The 20,095-nt window shown below is 46.1% G+C and overlaps 9 non-coding genes across 9 annotated transcripts; all 9 read right to left on the bottom strand.

Moving 5' to 3' along the window:
* Positions 1 to 525: 525 nt before the first annotated feature.
* Positions 526 to 716, bottom strand: LOC130323426 (U2 spliceosomal RNA). The gene has a single exon (XR_008868732.1). It is a non-coding gene; the product is annotated as a U2 spliceosomal RNA (small nuclear RNA).
* Positions 717 to 2,796: 2,080 nt separating this feature from the next.
* LOC130323444 (U2 spliceosomal RNA) lies at positions 2,797 to 2,987 on the bottom strand. Its single transcript, XR_008868749.1, has one exon. It is a non-coding gene; the product is annotated as a U2 spliceosomal RNA (small nuclear RNA).
* A 2,078-nt stretch (positions 2,988 to 5,065) lies between these two features.
* Positions 5,066 to 5,256, bottom strand: LOC130323443 (U2 spliceosomal RNA). Its single transcript, XR_008868748.1, has one exon. It is a non-coding gene; the product is annotated as a U2 spliceosomal RNA (small nuclear RNA).
* Positions 5,257 to 7,348: 2,092 nt separating this feature from the next.
* LOC130323439 (U2 spliceosomal RNA) lies at positions 7,349 to 7,539 on the bottom strand. Its single transcript, XR_008868744.1, has one exon. It is a non-coding gene; the product is annotated as a U2 spliceosomal RNA (small nuclear RNA).
* A 2,093-nt stretch (positions 7,540 to 9,632) lies between these two features.
* Positions 9,633 to 9,823, bottom strand: LOC130323442 (U2 spliceosomal RNA). The gene has a single exon (XR_008868747.1). It is a non-coding gene; the product is annotated as a U2 spliceosomal RNA (small nuclear RNA).
* A 2,096-nt stretch (positions 9,824 to 11,919) lies between these two features.
* LOC130323437 (U2 spliceosomal RNA) lies at positions 11,920 to 12,110 on the bottom strand. The gene has a single exon (XR_008868742.1). It is a non-coding gene; the product is annotated as a U2 spliceosomal RNA (small nuclear RNA).
* A 2,092-nt stretch (positions 12,111 to 14,202) lies between these two features.
* LOC130323438 (U2 spliceosomal RNA) lies at positions 14,203 to 14,393 on the bottom strand. Its single transcript, XR_008868743.1, has one exon. It is a non-coding gene; the product is annotated as a U2 spliceosomal RNA (small nuclear RNA).
* Positions 14,394 to 16,486: 2,093 nt separating this feature from the next.
* LOC130323436 (U2 spliceosomal RNA) lies at positions 16,487 to 16,677 on the bottom strand. The gene has a single exon (XR_008868741.1). It is a non-coding gene; the product is annotated as a U2 spliceosomal RNA (small nuclear RNA).
* Positions 16,678 to 18,768: 2,091 nt separating this feature from the next.
* On the bottom strand, positions 18,769 to 18,959 carry LOC130323435 (U2 spliceosomal RNA). Its single transcript, XR_008868740.1, has one exon. It is a non-coding gene; the product is annotated as a U2 spliceosomal RNA (small nuclear RNA).
* Between the last annotated feature and the right edge of the window lie 1,136 nt (positions 18,960 to 20,095).

The raw sequence follows: 20,095 nt of genomic DNA, 5'->3' as shown, positions 1-20,095 counted from the left end.
AGCAATGCATGGTCAATGTACAGCAATGACACACCTGTGTGAACAGCCAGGAGACCCCCCCCCCCCCCATGTTATGTTACATAGTTACATAGTTAGTACGGTCGAAAAAAGACATATGTCCATCAAGTTCAACCAGGGAATTAAGGGGTAGGGGTGTGGCGCGATATTGGGGAAGGGATGAGATTTTATATTTCTTCATAAGCATTAATCTTATTTTGTCAATTAGGAAGATTCAGCACCCACCCGCTATCAAGGCAGCTGCCTATCATGTCATGCCCTACCTGCACAGGTGTGCTGGCTACTCAAATGATCCAATTAAGGAGGCCATTTAGTCAGCAGCAGCAGAAGTCCTGTGCCTGGACGCTCCAACAGCGGCCAGACACAAGCAGAAGCAGCAGAAGCAGCAGCAGCACCACCTTTTGTTTTTTGGCTGCAGCAGCAGCAAGGCCCACAGGGCTGGCTAGCTGGCTAGCCAGCAAGCAGGTAGCAATGAAAGTAGGAATCTTTCTTTTTAACCCTGTAAGGGGGTGGTGCACTGTACCCGAAGATACTGCCATATCGGGTCAATGCATAGGGCGACGGAAGCAAGCTTCGAAATCGGCCCCCGTTCTCAAAAATCCATTTAATATATGGTCCCCAGATAGGGGACATATCAGATATTAAACTGATAAGAACAGATACTACACTTGATCTTAGCCAAAAGGCCGAGAAGCGATAACCGTGAAAGGGGCGGGCCCAACAAGGTGCCCTTCATGGGCACTATCACTGCTTGCTGTCAGGGAGGCTGCCAGACAATTTTCCATGCACACTCTGGGCTGGGGGGCAGTCAACCACCAGTACACACAGCAGAACCTAAACCCATACCATTATTGCTAAGCAGCAAGACAGGGGCCCATTGCACTCCCACGGGGCCTTTTTAAATGCAATCCATAACCCGGATTTGCCAGGAACCCTTCTTACTCCTCCTACTTGCATGTGACACTGGGCTTAGGATCTGCATAGGAAACACACACACAAGCACACACCTTCCTTTGTTGCCTGCAGATGCCTCCTTGGCTGTCCCCAAACGGTATCAAACCAACACCCACGGGAAGCTGTAAGCATAGAGGACATGCCTGCACCCCATTGGACTTACCTGTGTGGGTTAAACCCGGGTTATTTGACAACCTATGGCGGTGATGGTTCTGCTCAGGCAGAGCAGTGCTGATGCTCCTCATAAAGCTGTCGCTGCTGTGAAGGTTCTAGGTGACATCACAAATCCCTATGGTTACATACACAACAAAGCTGGGTTGTTGTTGTTTACACTCTGCAAGGCCTGTGGAAGTGAGTGACATCATAGCACTGTAGTTCTGAGGGTTCTAGATGGATGCAACAATCTCCTGTTGCTTCTATGAAGGCCATAATAGACGACATCACCAAACAGCTCCATAGTCACATACACAGCAAAGGAGAGATGTTGTTTACACCTAGTGATGTCAGTGGTATTGAGTGACATCACAGCACAGTGCTAAGGCTCCTGGGCCTGGACACAGCAGCGGCTGCAATATCTCAACGGAGAATACGTTTATATATATGTGTGTGTGTGCGCGTATATATATATATATATATATATATATATATATTTCTCCGCCGAAATCACTTTTAAACCCATTTCCACCTTTTTTTCCCTTCTCTTCCTCTTACTTTTTTTTCACGTTTTTTTTACGTTTTTCTCCTTTTCGCCTCTTTTCTGGGCGTATTATTCTTCTTTTTCTTCTTTTTTTTCCTCTAATGCATACCCCATCAGTGCAGCAATGCTTATTCAATACCGCCAGCAGATGGAGACACTGGGGGATAATTTTCTAAGGATTTATACTGATTTTTCCTGTCTGAATTTGTCGCACAGAAAGTTGCAGGCCAAATATGTGTGACATTTCTGCGACTTTAGCTTCTAGAGCATTTTTACAACATTATACATAGGTGCTGAATACATAAAAAGCGACTGTTCAGCGACAGACAAGTCGCATCGGCTGAAAGTAGGCCAGAATGTCAGTCCATGTTGGAGCAGGTTTAGATACAGTCTAAAGTATAGATCTCAAAGTCTGTGCACAGAATTTAGCAAGGGCCTCGCACCTTCTGATGCATCAGGTAGGTGCACAATAGCATAGCCTAACCCTCTGTACTTTGGTCTATATTGATGCGGGACATAGACAGCCAGCTGATGACCAATCCATTAGTGCAATGGATGGCTGGAAGCATTTGTCTTTGCCTTTGCAATACCACAGAAGCAATGCATGGTCAATGTACAGCAATGACACACCTGTGTGAACAGCCAGGAGACCCCCCCCCCCCCCATGTTATGTTACATAGTTACATAGTTAGTACGGTCGAAAAAAGACATATGTCCATCAAGTTCAACCAGGGAATTAAGGGGTAGGGGTGTGGCGCGATATTGGGGAAGGGATGAGATTTTATATTTCTTCATAAGCATTAATCTTATTTTGTCAATTAGGAACATTCAGCACCCACCCGCTATCAAGGCAGCTGCCTATCATGTCATGCCCTACCTGCACAGGTGTGCTGGCTACTCAAATGATCCAATTAAGGAGGCCATTTAGTCAGCAGCAGCAGAAGTCCTGTGCCTGGACGCTCCAACAGCGGCCAGACACAAGCAGAAGCAGAAGCAGCAGAAGCAGCAGCAGCACCACCTTTTGTTTTTTGGCTGCAGCAGCAGCAAGGCCCACAGGGCTGGCTAGCTGGCTAGCCAGCAAGCAGGTAGCAATGAAAGTAGGAATCTTTCTTTTTAACCCTGTAAGGGGGTGGTGCACTGTACCCGAAGATACTGCCATATCGGGTCAATGCATAGGGCGACGGAAGCAAGCTTCGAAATCGGCCCCCGTTCTCAAAAATCCATTTAATATATGGTCCCCAGATAGGGGACGTATCAGATATTAAACTGATAAGAACAGATACTACACTTGATCTTAGCCAAAAGGCCGAGAAGCGATAACCGTGAAAGGGGCGGGCCCAACAAGGTGCCCTTCATGGGCACTATCACTGCTTGCTGTCAGGGAGGCTGCCAGACAATTTTCCATGCACACTCTGGACTGGGGGGCAGTCAACCACCAGTACACACAGCAGAACCTAAACCCATACCATTATTGCTAAGCAGCAAGACAGGGGCCCATTGCACTCCCACGGGGCCTTTTTAAATGCAATCCATAACCCGGATTTGCCAGGAACCCTTCTTACTCCTCCTACTTGCATGTGACACTGGGCTTAGGATCTGCATAGGAAACACACACACAAGCACACACCTACCTTTGTTGCCTGCAGATGCCTCCTTGGCTGTCCCCAAACGGTATCAAACCAACACCCACGGGAAGCTGTAAGCATAGAGGACATGCCTGCACCCCATTGGACTTACCTGTGTGGGTTAAACCCGGGTTATTTGACAACCTATGGCGGTGATGGTTCTGCTCAGGCAGAGCAGTGCTGATGCTCCTCATAAAGCTGTCGCTGCTGTGAAGGTTCTAGGTGACATCACAAATCCCTATGGTTACATACACAACAAAGCTGGGTTGTTGTTGTTTACACTCTGCAAGGCCTGTGGAAGTGAGTGACATCATAGCACTGTAGTTCTGAGGGTTCTAGATGGATGCAACAATCTCCTGTTGCTTCTATGAAGGCCATAATAGACGACATCACCAAACAGCTCCATAGTCACATACACAGCAAAGGAGAGATGTTGTTTACACTTAGTGATGTCAGTGGTATTGAGTGACATCACAGCACAGTGCTAAGGCTCCTGGGCCTGGACACAGCAGCGGCTGCAATATCTCAACGGAGAATACGTTTATATATATGTGTGTGTGTGCGCGTATATATATATATATATATATATATATATATATTTCTCTGCCGAAATCACTTTTAAACCCATTTCCACCTTTTTTTCCCTTCTCTTCCTCTTACTTTTTTTTCACGTTTTTTTACGTTTTTCTCCTTTTCGCCTCTTTTCTGGGCGTATTATTCTTCTTTTTCTTCTTTTTTTTCGTCTAATGCATACCCCATCAGTGCAGCAATGCTTATTCAATACCGCCAGCAGATGGAGACACTGGGGGATAATTTTCTAAGGATTTATACTGATTTTTCCTGTCTGAATTTGTCGCACAGAAAGTTGCAGGCCAAATATGTGTGACATTTCTGCGACTTTAGCTTCTAGAGCATTTTTACAACATTATACATAGGTGCTGAATACATAAAAAGCGACTGTTCAGCGACAGACAAGTCGCATCGGCTGAAAGTAGGCCAGAATGTCAGTCCATGTTGGAGCAGGTTTAGATACAGTCTAAAGTATAGATCTCAAAGTCTGTGCACAGAATTTAGCAAGGGCCTCGCACCTTCTGATGCATCAGGTAGGTGCACAATAGCATAGCCTAACCCTCTGTACTTTGGTCTATATTGATGCGGGACATAGACAGCCAGCTGATGACCAATCCATTAGTGCAATGGATGGCTGGAAGCATTTGTCTTTGCCTTTGCAATACCACAGAAGCAATGCATGGTCAATGTACAGCAATGACACACCTGTGTGAACAGCCAGGAGACCCCCCCCCCCCCATGTTATGTTACATAGTTACATAGTTAGTACGGTCGAAAAAAGACATATGTCCATCAAGTTCAACCAGGGAATTAAGGGGTAGGGGTGTGGCGCGATATTGGGGAAGGGATGAGATTTTATATTTCTTCATAAGCATTAATCTTATTTTGTCAATTAGGAACATTCAGCACCCACCCGCTATCAAGGCAGCTGCCTATCATGTCATGCCCTACCTGCACAGGTGTGCTGGCTACTCAAATGATCCAATTAAGGAGGCCATTTAGTCAGCAGCAGCAGAAGTCCTGTGCCTGGACGCTCCAACAGCGGCCAGACACAAGCAGAAGCAGAAGCAGCAGAAGCAGCAGCAGCACCACCTTTTGTTTTTTGGCTGCAGCAGCAGCAAGGCCCACAGGGCTGGCTAGCTGGCTAGCCAGCAAGCAGGTAGCAATGAAAGTAGGAATCTTTCTTTTTAACCCTGTAAGGGGGTGGTGCACTGTACCCGAAGATACTGCCATATCGGGTCAATGCATAGGGCGACGGAAGCAAGCTTCGAAATCGGCCCCCGTTCTCAAAAATCCATTTAATATATGGTCCCCAGATAGGGGACGTATCAGATATTAAACTGATAAGAACAGATACTACACTTGATCTTAGCCAAAAGGCCGAGAAGCGATAACCGTGAAAGGGGCGGGCCCAACAAGGTGCCCTTCATGGGCACTATCACTGCTTGCTGTCAGGGAGGCTGCCAGACAATTTTCCATGCACACTCTGGGCTGGGGGGCAGTCAACCACCAGTACACACAGCAGAACCTAAACCCATACCATTATTGCTAAGCAGCAAGACAGGGGCCCATTGCACTCCCACGGGGCCTTTTTAAATGCAATCCATAACCCGGATTTGCCAGGAACCCTTCTTACTCCTCCTACTTGCATGTGACACTGGGCTTAGGATCTGCATAGGAAACACACACACAAGCACACACCTACCTTTGTTGCCTGCAGATGCCTCCTTGGCTGTCCCCAAACGGTATCAAACCAACACCCACGGGAAGCTGTAAGCATAGAGGACATGCCTGCACCCCATTGGACTTACCTGTGTGGGTTAAACCCGGGTTATTTGACAACCTATGGCGGTGATGGTTCTGCTCAGGCAGAGCAGTGCTGATGCTCCTCATAAAGCTGTCGCTGCTGTGAAGGTTCTAGGTGACATCACAAATCCCTATGGTTACATACACAACAAAGCTGGGTTGTTGTTGTTTACACTCTGCAAGGCCTGTGGAAGTGAGTGACATCATAGCACTGTAGTTCTGAGGGTTCTAGATGGATGCAACAATCTCCTGTTGCTTCTATGAAGGCCATAATAGACGACATCACCAAACAGCTCCATAGTCACATACACAGCAAAGGAGAGATGTTGTTTACACCTAGTGATGTCAGTGGTATTGAGTGACATCACAGCACAGTGCTAAGGCTCCTGGGCCTGGACACAGCAGCGGCTGCAATATCTCAACGGAGAATACGTTTATATATATGTGTGTGTGTGCGCGTATATATATATATATATATATATATATATATATATATATATATATATTTCTCCGCCGAAATCACTTTTAAACCCATTTCCACCTTTTTTTCCCTTCTCTTCCTCTTACTTTTTTTTCACGTTTTTTTACGTTTTTCTCCTTTTCGCCTCTTTTCTGGGCGTATTATTCTTCTTTTTCTTCTTTTTTTTCGTCTAATGCATACCCCATCAGTGCAGCAATGCTTATTCAATACCGCCAGCAGATGGAGACACTGGGGGATAATTTTCTAAGGATTTATACTGATTTTTCCTGTCTGAATTTGTCGCACAGAAAGTTGCAGGCCAAATATGTGTGACATTTCTGCGACTTTAGCTTCTAGAGCATTTTTACAACATTATACATAGGTGCTGAATACATAAAAAGCGACTGTTCAGCGACAGACAAGTCGCATCGGCTGAAAGTAGGCCAGAATGTCAGTCCATGTTGGAGCAGGTTTAGATACAGTCTAAAGTATAGATCTCAAAGTCTGTGCACAGAATTTAGCAAGGGCCTCGCACCTTCTGATGCATCAGGTAGGTGCACAATAGCATAGCCTAACCCTCTGTACTTTGGTCTATATTGATGCGGGACATAGACAGCCAGCTGATGACCAATCCATTAGTGCAATGGATGGCTGGAAGCATTTGTCTTTGCCTTTGCAATACCACAGAAGCAATGCATGGTCAATGTACAGCAATGACACACCTGTGTGAACAGCCAGGAGACCCCCCCCCCCCCATGTTATGTTACATAGTTACATAGTTAGTACGGTCGAAAAAAGACATATGTCCATCAAGTTCAACCAGGGAATTAAGGGGTAGGGGTGTGGCGCGATATTGGGGAAGGGATGAGATTTTATATTTCTTCATAAGCATTAATCTTATTTTGTCAATTAGGAACATTCAGCACCCACCCGCTATCAAGGCAGCTGCCTATCATGTCATGCCCTACCTGCACAGGTGTGCTGGCTACTCAAATGATCCAATTAAGGAGGCCATTTAGTCAGCAGCAGCAGAAGTCCTGTGCCTGGACGCTCCAACAGCGGCCAGACACAAGCAGAAGCAGAAGCAGCAGAAGCAGCAGCAGCACCATCTTTTGTTTTTTGGCTGCAGCAGCAGCAAGGCCCACAGGGCTGGCTAGCTGGCTAGCCAGCAAGCAGGTAGCAATGAAAGTAGGAATCTTTCTTTTTAACCCTGTAAGGGGGTGGTGCACTGTACCCGAAGATACTGCCATATCGGGTCAATGCATAGGGCGACGGAAGCAAGCTTCGAAATCGGCCCCCGTTCTCAAAAATCCATTTAATATATGGTCCCCAGATAGGGGACGTATCAGAGATTAAACTGATAAGAACAGATACTACACTTGATCTTAGCCAAAAGGCCGAGAAGCGATAACCGTGAAAGGGGCGGGCCCAACAAGGTGCCCTTCATGGGCACTATCACTGCTTGCTGTCAGGGAGGCTGCCAGACAATTTTCCATGCACACTCTGGGCTGGGGGGCAGTCAACCACCAGTACACACAGCAGAACCTAAACCCATACCATTATTGCTAAGCAGCAAGACAGGGGCCCATTGCACTCCCACGGGGCCTTTTTAAATGCAATCCATAACCCGGATTTGCCAGGAACCCTTCTTACTCCTCCTACTTGCATGTGACACTGGGCTTAGGATCTGCATAGGAAACACACACACAAGCACACACCTACCTTTGTTGCCTGCAGATGCCTCCTTGGCTGTCCCCAAACGGTATCAAACCAACACCCACGGGAAGCTGTAAGCATAGAGGACATGCCTGCACCCCATTGGACTTACCTGTGTGGGTTAAACCCGGGTTATTTGACAACCTATGGCGGTGATGGTTCTGCTCAGGCAGAGCAGTGCTGATGCTCCTCATAAAGCTGTCGCTGCTGTGAAGGTTCTAGGTGACATCACAAATCCCTATGGTTACATACACAACAAAGCTGGGTTGTTGTTGTTTACACTCTGCAAGGCCTGTGGAAGTGAGTGACATCATAGCACTGTAGTTCTGAGGGTTCTAGATGGATGCAACAATCTCCTGTTGCTTCTATGAAGGCCATAATAGACGACATCACCAAACAGCTCCATAGTCACATACACAGCAAAGGAGAGATGTTGTTTACACCTAGTGATGTCAGTGGTATTGAGTGACATCACAGCACAGTGCTAAGGCTCCTGGGCCTGGACACAGCAGCGGCTGCAATATCTCAACGGAGAATACGTTTATATATATGTGTGTGTGTGCGCGTATATATATATATATATATATATATATATATATATATATATATATTTCTCCGCCGAAATCACTTTTAAACCCATTTCCACCTTTTTTTCCCTTCTCTTCCTCTTACTTTTTTTTCACGTTTTTTTTACGTTTTTCTCCTTTTCGCCTCTTTTCTGGGCGTATTATTCTTCTTTTTCTTCTTTTTTTTCCTCTAATGCATACCCCATCAGTGCAGCAATGCTTATTCAATACCGCCAGCAGATGGAGACACTGGGGGATAATTTTCTAAGGATTTATACTGATTTTTCCTGTCTGAATTTGTCGCACAGAAAGTTGCAGGCCAAATATGTGTGACATTTCTGCGACTTTAGCTTCTAGAGCATTTTTACAACATTATACATAGGTGCTGAATACATAAAAAGCGACTGTTCAGCGACAGACAAGTCGCATCGGCTGAAAGTAGGCCAGAATGTCAGTCCATGTTGGAGCAGGTTTAGATACAGTCTAAAGTATAGATCTCAAAGTCTGTGCACAGAATTTAGCAAGGGCCTCGCACCTTCTGATGCATCAGGTAGGTGCACAATAGCATAGCCTAACCCTCTGTACTTTGGTCTATATTGATGCGGGACATAGACAGCCAGCTGATGACCAATCCATTAGTGCAATGGATGGCTGGAAGCATTTGTCTTTGCCTTTGCAATACCACAGAAGCAATGCATGGTCAATGTACAGCAATGACACACCTGTGTGAACAGCCAGGAGACCCCCCCCCCCCCCCATGTTATGTTACATAGTTACATAGTTAGTACGGTCGAAAAAAGACATATGTCCATCAAGTTCAACCAGGGAATTAAGGGGTAGGGGTGTGGCGCGATATTGGGGAAGGGATGAGATTTTATATTTCTTCATAAGCATTAATCTTATTTTGTCAATTAGGAACATTCAGCACCCACCCGCTATCAAGGCAGCTGCCTATCATGTCATGCCCTACCTGCACAGGTGTGCTGGCTACTCAAATGATCCAATTAAGGAGGCCATTTAGTCAGCAGCAGCAGAAGTCCTGTGCCTGGACGCTCCAACAGCGGCCAGACACAAGCAGAAGCAGAAGCAGCAGAAGCAGCAGCAGCACCACCTTTTGTTTTTTGGCTGCAGCAGCAGCAAGGCCCACAGGGCTGGCTAGCTGGCTAGCCAGCAAGCAGGTAGCAATGAAAGTAGGAATCTTTCTTTTTAACCCTGTAAGGGGGTGGTGCACTGTACCCGAAGATACTGCCATATCGGGTCAATGCATAGGGCGACGGAAGCAAGCTTCGAAATCGGCCCCCGTTCTCAAAAATCCATTTAATATATGGTCCCCAGATAGGGGACGTATCAGATATTAAACTGATAAGAACAGATACTACACTTGATCTTAGCCAAAAGGCCGAGAAGCGATAACCGTGAAAGGGGCGGGCCCAACAAGGTGCCCTTCATGGGCACTATCACTGCTTGCTGTCAGGGAGGCTGCCAGACAATTTTCCATGCACACTCTGGGCTGGGGGGCAGTCAACCACCAGTACACACAGCAGAACCTAAACCCATACCATTATTGCTAAGCAGCAAGACAGGGGCCCATTGCACTCCCACGGGGCCTTTTTAAATGCAATCCATAACCCGGATTTGCCAGGAACCCTTCTTACTCCTCCTACTTGCATGTGACACTGGGCTTAGGATCTGCATAGGAAACACACACACAAGCACACACCTACCTTTGTTGCCTGCAGATGCCTCCTTGGCTGTCCCCAAACGGTATCAAACCAACACCCACGGGAAGCTGTAAGCATAGAGGACATGCCTGCACCCCATTGGACTTACCTGTGTGGGTTAAACCCGGGTTATTTGACAACCTATGGCGGTGATGGTTCTGCTCAGGCAGAGCAGTGCTGATGCTCCTCATAAAGCTGTCGCTGCTGTGAAGGTTCTAGGTGACATCACAAATCCCTATGGTTACATACACAACAAAGCTGGGTTGTTGTTGTTTACACTCTGCAAGGCCTGTGGAAGTGAGTGACATCATAGCACTGTAGTTCTGAGGGTTCTAGATGGATGCAACAATCTCCTGTTGCTTCTATGAAGGCCATAATAGACGACATCACCAAACAGCTCCATAGTCACATACACAGCAAAGGAGAGATGTTGTTTACACCTAGTGATGTCAGTGGTATTGAGTGACATCACAGCACAGTGCTAAGGCTCCTGGGCCTGGACACAGCAGCGGCTGCAATATCTCAACGGAGAATACGTTTATATATATGTGTGTGTGTGCGCGTATATATATATATATATATATATATATATATATATATATATATATATATTTCTCCGCCGAAATCACTTTTAAACCCATTTCCACCTTTTTTTCCCTTCTCTTCCTCTTACTTTTTTTTCACGTTTTTTTACGTTTTTCTCCTTTTCGCCTCTTTTCTGGGCGTATTATTCTTCTTTTTCTTCTTTTTTTTCGTCTAATGCATACCCCATCAGTGCAGCAATGCTTATTCAATACCGCCAGCAGATGGAGACACTGGGGGATAATTTTCTAAGGATTTATACTGATTTTTCCTGTCTGAATTTGTCGCACAGAAAGTTGCAGGCCAAATATGTGTGACATTTCTGCGACTTTAGCTTCTAGAGCATTTTTACAACATTATACATAGGTGCTGAATACATAAAAAGCGACTGTTCAGCGACAGACAAGTCGCATCGGCTGAAAGTAGGCCAGAATGTCAGTCCATGTTGGAGCAGGTTTAGATACAGTCTAAAGTATAGATCTCAAAGTCTGTGCACAGAATTTAGCAAGGGCCTCGCACCTTCTGATGCATCAGGTAGGTGCACAATAGCATAGCCTAACCCTCTGTACTTTGGTCTATATTGATGCGGGACATAGACAGCCAGCTGATGACCAATCCATTAGTGCAATGGATGGCTGGAAGCATTTGTCTTTGCCTTTGCAATACCACAGAAGCAATGCATGGTCAATGTACAGCAATGACACACCTGTGTGAACAGCCAGGAGACCCCCCCCCCCCCCCATGTTATGTTACATAGTTACATAGTTAGTACGGTCGAAAAAAGACATATGTCCATCAAGTTCAACCAGGGAATTAAGGGGTAGGGGTGTGGCGCGATATTGGGGAAGGGATGAGATTTTATATTTCTTCATAAGCATTAATCTTATTTTGTCAATTAGGAACATTCAGCACCCACCCGCTATCAAGGCAGCTGCCTATCATGTCATGCCCTACCTGCACAGGTGTGCTGGCTACTCAAATGATCCAATTAAGGAGGCCATTTAGTCAGCAGCAGCAGAAGTCCTGTGCCTGGACGCTCCAACAGCGGCCAGACACAAGCAGAAGCAGAAGCAGCAGAAGCAGCAGCAGCACCACCTTTTGTTTTTTGGCTGCAGCAGCAGCAAGGCCCACAGGGCTGGCTAGCTGGCTAGCCAGCAAGCAGGTAGCAATGAAAGTAGGAATCTTTCTTTTTAACCCTGTAAGGGGGTGGTGCACTGTACCCGAAGATACTGTCATATCGGGTCAATGCATAGGGCGACGGAAGCAAGCTTCGAAATCGGCCCCCGTTCTCAAAAATCCATTTAATATATGGTCCCCAGATAGGGGACGTATCAGATATTAAACTGATAAGAACAGATACTACACTTGATCTTAGCCAAAAGGCCGAGAAGCGATAACCGTGAAAGGGGCGGGCCCAACAAGGTGCCCTTCATGGGCACTATCACTGCTTGCTGTCAGGGAGGCTGCCAGACAATTTTCCATGCACACTCTGGGCTGGGGGGCAGTCAACCACCAGTACACACAGCAGAACCTAAACCCATACCATTATTGCTAAGCAGCAAGACAGGGGCCCATTGCACTCCCACGGGGCCTTTTTAAATGCAATCCATAACCCGGATTTGCCAGGAACCCTTCTTACTCCTCCTACTTGCATGTGACACTGGGCTTAGGATCTGCATAGGAAACACACACACAAGCATACACCTACCTTTGTTGCCTGCAGATGCCTCCTTGGCTGTCCCCAAACGGTATCAAACCAACACCCACGGGAAGCTGTAAGCATAGAGGACATGCCTGCACCCCATTGGACTTACCTGTGTGGGTTAAACCCGGGTTATTTGACAACCTATGGCGGTGATGGTTCTGCTCAGGCAGAGCAGTGCTGATGCTCCTCATAAAGCTGTCGCTGCTGTGAAGGTTCTAGGTGACATCACAAATCCCTATGGTTACATACACAACAAAGCTGGGTTGTTGTTGTTTACACTCTGCAAGGCCTGTGGAAGTGAGTGACATCATAGCACTGTAGTTCTGAGGGTTCTAGATGGATGCAACAATCTCCTGTTGCTTCTATGAAGGCCATAATAGACGACATCACCAAACAGCTCCATAGTCACATACACAGCAAAGGAGAGATGTTGTTTACACCTAGTGATGTCAGTGGTATTGAGTGACATCACAGCACAGTGCTAAGGCTCCTGGGCCTGGACACAGCAGCGGCTGCAATATCTCAACGGAGAATACGTTTATATATATGTGTGTGTGTGCGCGTATATATATATATATATATATATATATATATATATATATATATATTTCTCCGCCGAAATCACTTTTAAACCCATTTCCACCTTTTTTTCCCTTCTCTTCCTCTTACTTTTTTTTCACGTTTTTTTACGTTTTTCTCCTTTTCGCCTCTTTTCTGGGCGTATTATTCTTCTTTTTCTTCTTTTTTTTCGTCTAATGCATACCCCATCAGTGCAGCAATGCTTATTCAATACCGCCAGCAGATGGAGACACTGGGGGATAATTTTCTAAGGATTTATACTGATTTTTCCTGTCTGAATTTGTCGCACAGAAAGTTGCAGGCCAAATATGTGTGACATTTCTGCGACTTTAGCTTCTAGAGCATTTTTACAATATTATACATAGGTGCTGAATACATAAAAAGCGACTGTTCAGCGACAGACAAGTCGCATCGGCTGAAAGTAGGCCAGAATGTCAGTCCATGTTGGAGCAGGTTTAGATACAGTCTAAAGTATAGATCTCAAAGTCTGTGCACAGAATTTAGCAAGGGCCTCGCACCTTCTGATGCATCAGGTAGGTGCACAATAGCATAGCCTAACCCTCTGTACTTTGGTCTATATTGATGCGGGACATAGACAGCCAGCTGATGACCAATCCATTAGTGCAATGGATGGCTGGAAGCATTTGTCTTTGCCTTTGCAATACCACAGAAGCAATGCATGGTCAATGTACAGCAATGACACACCTGTGTGAACAGCCAGGAGACCCCCCCCCCCCCCCATGTTATGTTACATAGTTACATAGTTAGTACGGTCGAAAAAAGACATATGTCCATCAAGTTCAACCAGGGAATTAAGGGGTAGGGGTGTGGCGCGATATTGGGGAAGGGATGAGATTTTATATTTCTTCATAAGCATTAATCTTATTTTGTCAATTAGGAACATTCAGCACCCACCCGCTATCAAGGCAGCTGCCTATCATGTCATGCCCTACCTGCACAGGTGTGCTGGCTACTCAAATGATCCAATTAAGGAGGCCATTTAGTCAGCAGCAGCAGAAGTCCTGTGCCTGGACGCTCCAACAGCGGCCAGACACAAGCAGAAGCAGAAGCAGCAGAAGCAGCAGCAGCACCACCTTTTGTTTTTTGGCTGCAGCAGCAGCAAGGCCCACAGGGCTGGCTAGCTGGCTAGCCAGCAAGCAGGTAGCAATGAAAGTAGGAATCTTTCTTTTTAACCCTGTAAGGGGGTGGTGCACTGTACCCGAAGATACTGCCATATCGGGTCAATGCATAGGGCGACGGAAGCAAGCTTCGAAATCGGCCCCCGTTCTCAAAAATCCATTTAATATATGGTCCCCAGATAGGGGACGTATCAGATATTAAACTGATAAGAACAGATACTACACTTGATCTTAGCCAAAAGGCCGAGAAGCGATAACCGTGAAAGGGGCGGGCCCAACAAGGTGCCCTTCATGGGCACTATCACTGCTTGCTGTCAGGGAGGCTGCCAGACAATTTTCCATGCACACTCTGGGCTGGGGGGCAGTCAACCACCAGTACACACAGCAGAACCTAAACCCATACCATTATTGCTAAGCAGCAAGACAGGGGCCCATTGCACTCCCACGGGGCCTTTTTAAATGCAATCCATAACCCGGATTTGCCAGGAACCCTTCTTACTCCTCCTACTTGCATGTGACACTGGGCTTAGGATCTGCATAGGAAACACACACACAAGCACACACCTACCTTTGTTGCCTGCAGATGCCTCCTTGGCTGTCCCCAAACGGTATCAAACCAACACCCACGGGAAGCTGTAAGCATAGAGGACATGCCTGCACCCCATTGGACTTACCTGTGTGGGTTAAACCCGGGTTATTTGACAACCTATGGCGGTGATGGTTCTGCTCAGGCAGAGCAGTGCTGATGCTCCTCATAAAGCTGTCGCTGCTGTGAAGGTTCTAGGTGACATCACAAATCCCTATGGTTACATACACAACAAAGCTGGGTTGTTGTTGTTTACACTCTGCAAGGCCTGTGGAAGTGAGTGACATCATAGCACTGTAGTTCTGAGGGTTCTAGATGGATGCAACAATCTCCTGTTGCTTCTATGAAGGCCATAATAGACGACATCACCAAACAGCTCCATAGTCACATACACAGCAAAGGAGAGATGTTGTTTACACCTAGTGATGTCAGTGGTATTGAGTGACATCACAGCACAGTGCTAAGGCTCCTGGGCCTGGACACAGCAGCGGCTGCAATATCTCAACGGAGAATACGTTTATATATATGTGTGTGTGTGCGCGTATATATATATATATATATATATATATATATATATATATATATATATTTCTCCGCCGAAATCACTTTTAAACCCATTTCCACCTTTTTTTCCCTTCTCTTCCTCTTACTTTTTTTTCACGTTTTTTTACGTTTTTCTCCTTTTCGCCTCTTTTCTGGGCGTATTATTCTTCTTTTTCTTCTTTTTTTTCGTCTAATGCATACCCCATCAGTGCAGCAATGCTTATTCAATACCGCCAGCAGATGGAGACACTGGGGGATAATTTTCTAAGGATTTATACTGATTTTTCCTGTCTGAATTTGTCGCACAGAAAGTTGCAGGCCAAATATGTGTGACATTTCTGCGACTTTAGCTTCTAGAGCATTTTTACAACATTATACATAGGTGCTGAATACATAAAAAGCGACTGTTCAGCGACAGACAAGTCGCATCGGCTGAAAGTAGGCCAGAATGTCAGTCCATGTTGGAGCAGGTTTAGATACAGTCTAAAGTATAGATCTCAAAGTCTGTGCACAGAATTTAGCAAGGGCCTCGCACCTTCTGATGCATCAGGTAGGTGCACAATAGCATAGCCTAACCCTCTGTACTTTGGTCTATATTGATGCGGGACATAGACAGCCAGCTGATGACCAATCCATTAGTGCAATGGATGGCTGGAAGCATTTGTCTTTGCCTTTGCAATACCACAGAAGCAATGCATGGTCAATGTACAGCAATGACACACCTGTGTGAACAGCCAGGAGACCCCCCCCCCCCCCATGTTATGTTACATAGTTACATAGTTAGTACGGTCGAAAAAAGACATATGTCCATCAAGTTCAACCAGGGAATTAAGGGGTAGGGGTGTGGCGCGATATTGGGGAAGGGATGAGATTTTATATTTCTTCATAAGCATTAATCTTATTTTGTCAATTAGGAACATTCAGCACCCACCCGCTATCAAGGCAGCTGCCTATCATGTCATGCCCTACCTGCACAGGTGTGCTGGCTACTCAAATGATCCAATTAAGGAGGCCATTTAGTCAGCAGCAGCAGAAGTCCTGTGCCTGGACGCTCCAACAGCGGCCAGACACAAGCAGAAGCAGAAGCAGCAGAAGCAGCAGCAGCACCACCTTTTGTTTTTTGGCTGCAGCAGCAGCAAGGCCCACAGGGCTGGCTAGCTGGCTAGCCAGCAAGCAGGTAGCAATGAAAGTAGGAATCTTTCTTTTTAACCCTGTAAGGGGGTGGTGCACTGTACCCGAAGATACTGTCATATCGGGTCAATGCATAGGGCGACGGAAGCAAGCTTCGAAATCGGCCCCCGTTCTCAAAAATCCATTTAATATATGGTCCCCAGATAGGGGACGTATCAGATATTAAACTGATAAGAACAGATACTACACTTGATCTTAGCCAAAAGGCCGAGAAGCGATAACCGTGAAAGGGGCGGGCCCAACAAGGTGCCCTTCATGGGCACTATCACTGCTTGCTGTCAGGGAGGCTGCCAGACAATTTTCCATGCACACTCTGGGCTGGGGGGCAGTCAACCACCAGTACACACAGCAGAACCTAAACCCATACCATTATTGCTAAGCAGCAAGACAGGGGCCCATTGCACTCCCACGGGGCCTTTTTAAATGCAATCCATAACCCGGATTTGCCAGGAACCCTTCTTACTCCTCCTACTTGCATGTGACACTGGGCTTAGGATCTGCATAGGAAACACACACACAAGCACACACCTACCTTTGTTGCCTGCAGATGCCTCCTTGGCTGTCCCCAAACGGTATCAAACCAACACCCACGGGAAGCTGTAAGCATAGAGGACATGCCTGCACCCCATTGGACTTACCTGTGTGGGTTAAACCCGGGTTATTTGACAACCTATGGCGGTGATGGTTCTGCTCAGGCAGAGCAGTGCTGATGCTCCTCATAAAGCTGTCGCTGCTGTGAAGGTTCTAGGTGACATCACAAATCCCTATGGTTACATACACAACAAAGCTGGGTTGTTGTTGTTTACACTCTGCAAGGCCTGTGGAAGTGAGTGACATCATAGCACTGTAGTTCTGAGGGTTCTAGATGGATGCAACAATCTCCTGTTGCTTCTATGAAGGCCATAATAGACGACATCACCAAACAGCTCCATAGTCACATACACAGCAAAGGAGAGATGTTGTTTACACCTAGTGATGTCAGTGGTATTGAGTGACATCACAGCACAGTGCTAAGGCTCCTGGGCCTGGACACAGCAGCGGCTGCAATATCTCAACGGAGAATACGTTTATATATATGTGTGTGTGTGCGCGTATATATATATATATATATATATATATATATATATATATATATATTTCTCCGCCGAAATCACTTTTAAACCCATTTCCACCTTTTTTTCCCTTCTCTTCCTCTTACTTTTTTTTCACGTTTTTTTACGTTTTTCTCCTTTTCGCCTCTTTTCTGGGCGTATTATTCTTCTTTTTCTTCTTTTTTTTCGTCTAATGCATACCCCATCAGTGCAGCAATGCTTATTCAATACCGCCAGCAGATGGAGACACTGGGGGATAATTTTCTAAGGATTTATACTGATTTTTCCTGTCTGAATTTGTCGCACAGAAAGTTGCAGGCCAAATATGTGTGACATTTCTGCGACTTTAGCTTCTAGAGCATTTTTACAACATTATACATAGGTGCTGAATACATAAAAAGCGACTGTTCAGCGACAGACAAGTCGCATCGGCTGAAAGTAGGCCAGAATGTCAGTCCATGTTGGAGCAGGTTTAGATACAGTCTAAAGTATAGATCTCAAAGTCTGTGCACAGAATTTAGCAAGGGCCTCGCACCTTCTGATGCATCAGGTAGGTGCACAATAGCATAGCCTAACCCTCTGTACTTTGGTCTATATTGATGCGGGACATAGACAGCCAGCTGATGACCAATCCATTAGTGCAATGGATGGCTGGAAGCATTTGTCTTTGCCTTTGCAATACCACAGAAGCAATGCATGGTCAATGTACAGCAATGACACACCTGTGTGAACAGCCAGGAGACCCCCCCCCCCCCCATGTTATGTTACATAGTTACATAGTTAGTACGGTCGAAAAAAGACATATGTCCATCAAGTTCAACCAGGGAATTAAGGGGTAGGGGTGTGGCGCGATATTGGGGAAGGGATGAGATTTTATATTTCTTCATAAGCATTAATCTTATTTTGTCAATTAGGAACATTCAGCACCCACCCGCTATCAAGGCAGCTGCCTATCATGTCATGCCCTACCTGCACAGGTGTGCTGGCTACTCAAATGATCCAATTAAGGAGGCCATTTAGTCAGCAGCAGCAGAAGTCCTGTGCCTGGACGCTCCAACAGCGGCCAGACACAAGCAGAAGCAGAAGCAGCAGAAGCAGCAGCAGCACCACCTTTTGTTTTTTGGCTGCAGCAGCAGCAAGGCCCACAGGGCTGGCTAGCTGGCTAGCCAGCAAGCAGGTAGCAATGAAAGTAGGAATCTTTCTTTTTAACCCTGTAAGGGGGTGGTGCACTGTACCCGAAGATACTGTCATATCGGGTCAATGCATAGGGCGACGGAAGCAAGCTTCGAAATCGGCCCCCGTTCTCAAAAATCCATTTAATATATGGTCCCCAGATAGGGGACGTATCAGATATTAAACTGATAAGAACAGATACTACACTTGATCTTAGCCAAAAGGCCGAGAAGCGATAACCGTGAAAGGGGCGGGCCCAACAAGGTGCCCTTCATGGGCACTATCACTGCTTGCTGTCAGGGAGGCTGCCAGACAATTTTCCATGCACACTCTGGGCTGGGGGGCAGTCAACCACCAGTACACACAGCAGAACCTAAACCCATACCATTATTGCTAAGCAGCAAGACAGGGGCCCATTGCACTCCCACGGGGCCTTTTTAAATGCAATCCATAACCCGGATTTGCCAGGAACCCTTCTTACTCCTCCTACTTGCATGTGACACTGGGCTTAGGATCTGCATAGGAAACACACACACAAGCACACACCTACCTTTGTTGCCTGCAGATGCCTCCTTGGCTGTCCCCAAACGGTATCAAACCAACACCCACGGGAAGCTGTAAGCATAGAGGACATGCCTGCACCCCATTGGACTTACCTGTGTGGGTTAAACCCGGGTTATTTGACAACCTATGGCGGTGATGGTTCTGCTCAGGCAGAGCAGTGCTGATGCTCCTCATAAAGCTGTCGCTGCTGTGAAGGTTCTAGGTGACATCACAAATCCCTATGGTTACATACACAACAAAGCTGGGTTGTTGTTGTTTACACTCTGCAAGGCCTGTGGAAGTGAGTGACATCATAGCACTGTAGTTCTGAGGGTTCTAGATGGATGCAACAATCTCCTGTTGCTTCTATGAAGGCCATAATAGACGACATCACCAAACAGCTCCATAGTCACATACACAGCAAAGGAGAGATGTTGTTTACACCTAGTGATGTCAGTGGTATTGAGTGACATCACAGCACAGTGCTAAGGCTCCTGGGCCTGGACACAGCAGCGGCTGCAATATCTCAACGGAGAATACGTTTATATATATGTGTGTGTGTGCGCGTATATATATATATATATATATATATATATATATATATATATATATATATTTCTCCGCCGAAATCACTTTTAAACCCATTTCCACCTTTTTTTCCCTTCTCTTCCTCTTACTTTTTTTTCACGTTTTTTTACGTTTTTCTCCTTTTCGCCTCTTTTCTGGGCGTATTATTCTTCTTTTTCTTCTTTTTTTTCGTCTAATGCATACCCCATCAGTGCAGCAATGCTTATTCAATACCGCCAGCAGATGGAGACACTGGGGGATAA

Source organism: Hyla sarda, unplaced genomic scaffold (assembly GCF_029499605.1).
Source record: "Hyla sarda isolate aHylSar1 unplaced genomic scaffold, aHylSar1.hap1 scaffold_2483, whole genome shotgun sequence".
Taxonomy (NCBI): domain Eukaryota; kingdom Metazoa; phylum Chordata; class Amphibia; order Anura; family Hylidae; genus Hyla; species Hyla sarda.
The sequence above is the reverse complement of the archived record's forward strand: the minus strand, read 5'-3'. Positions and strand labels throughout refer to the sequence as shown.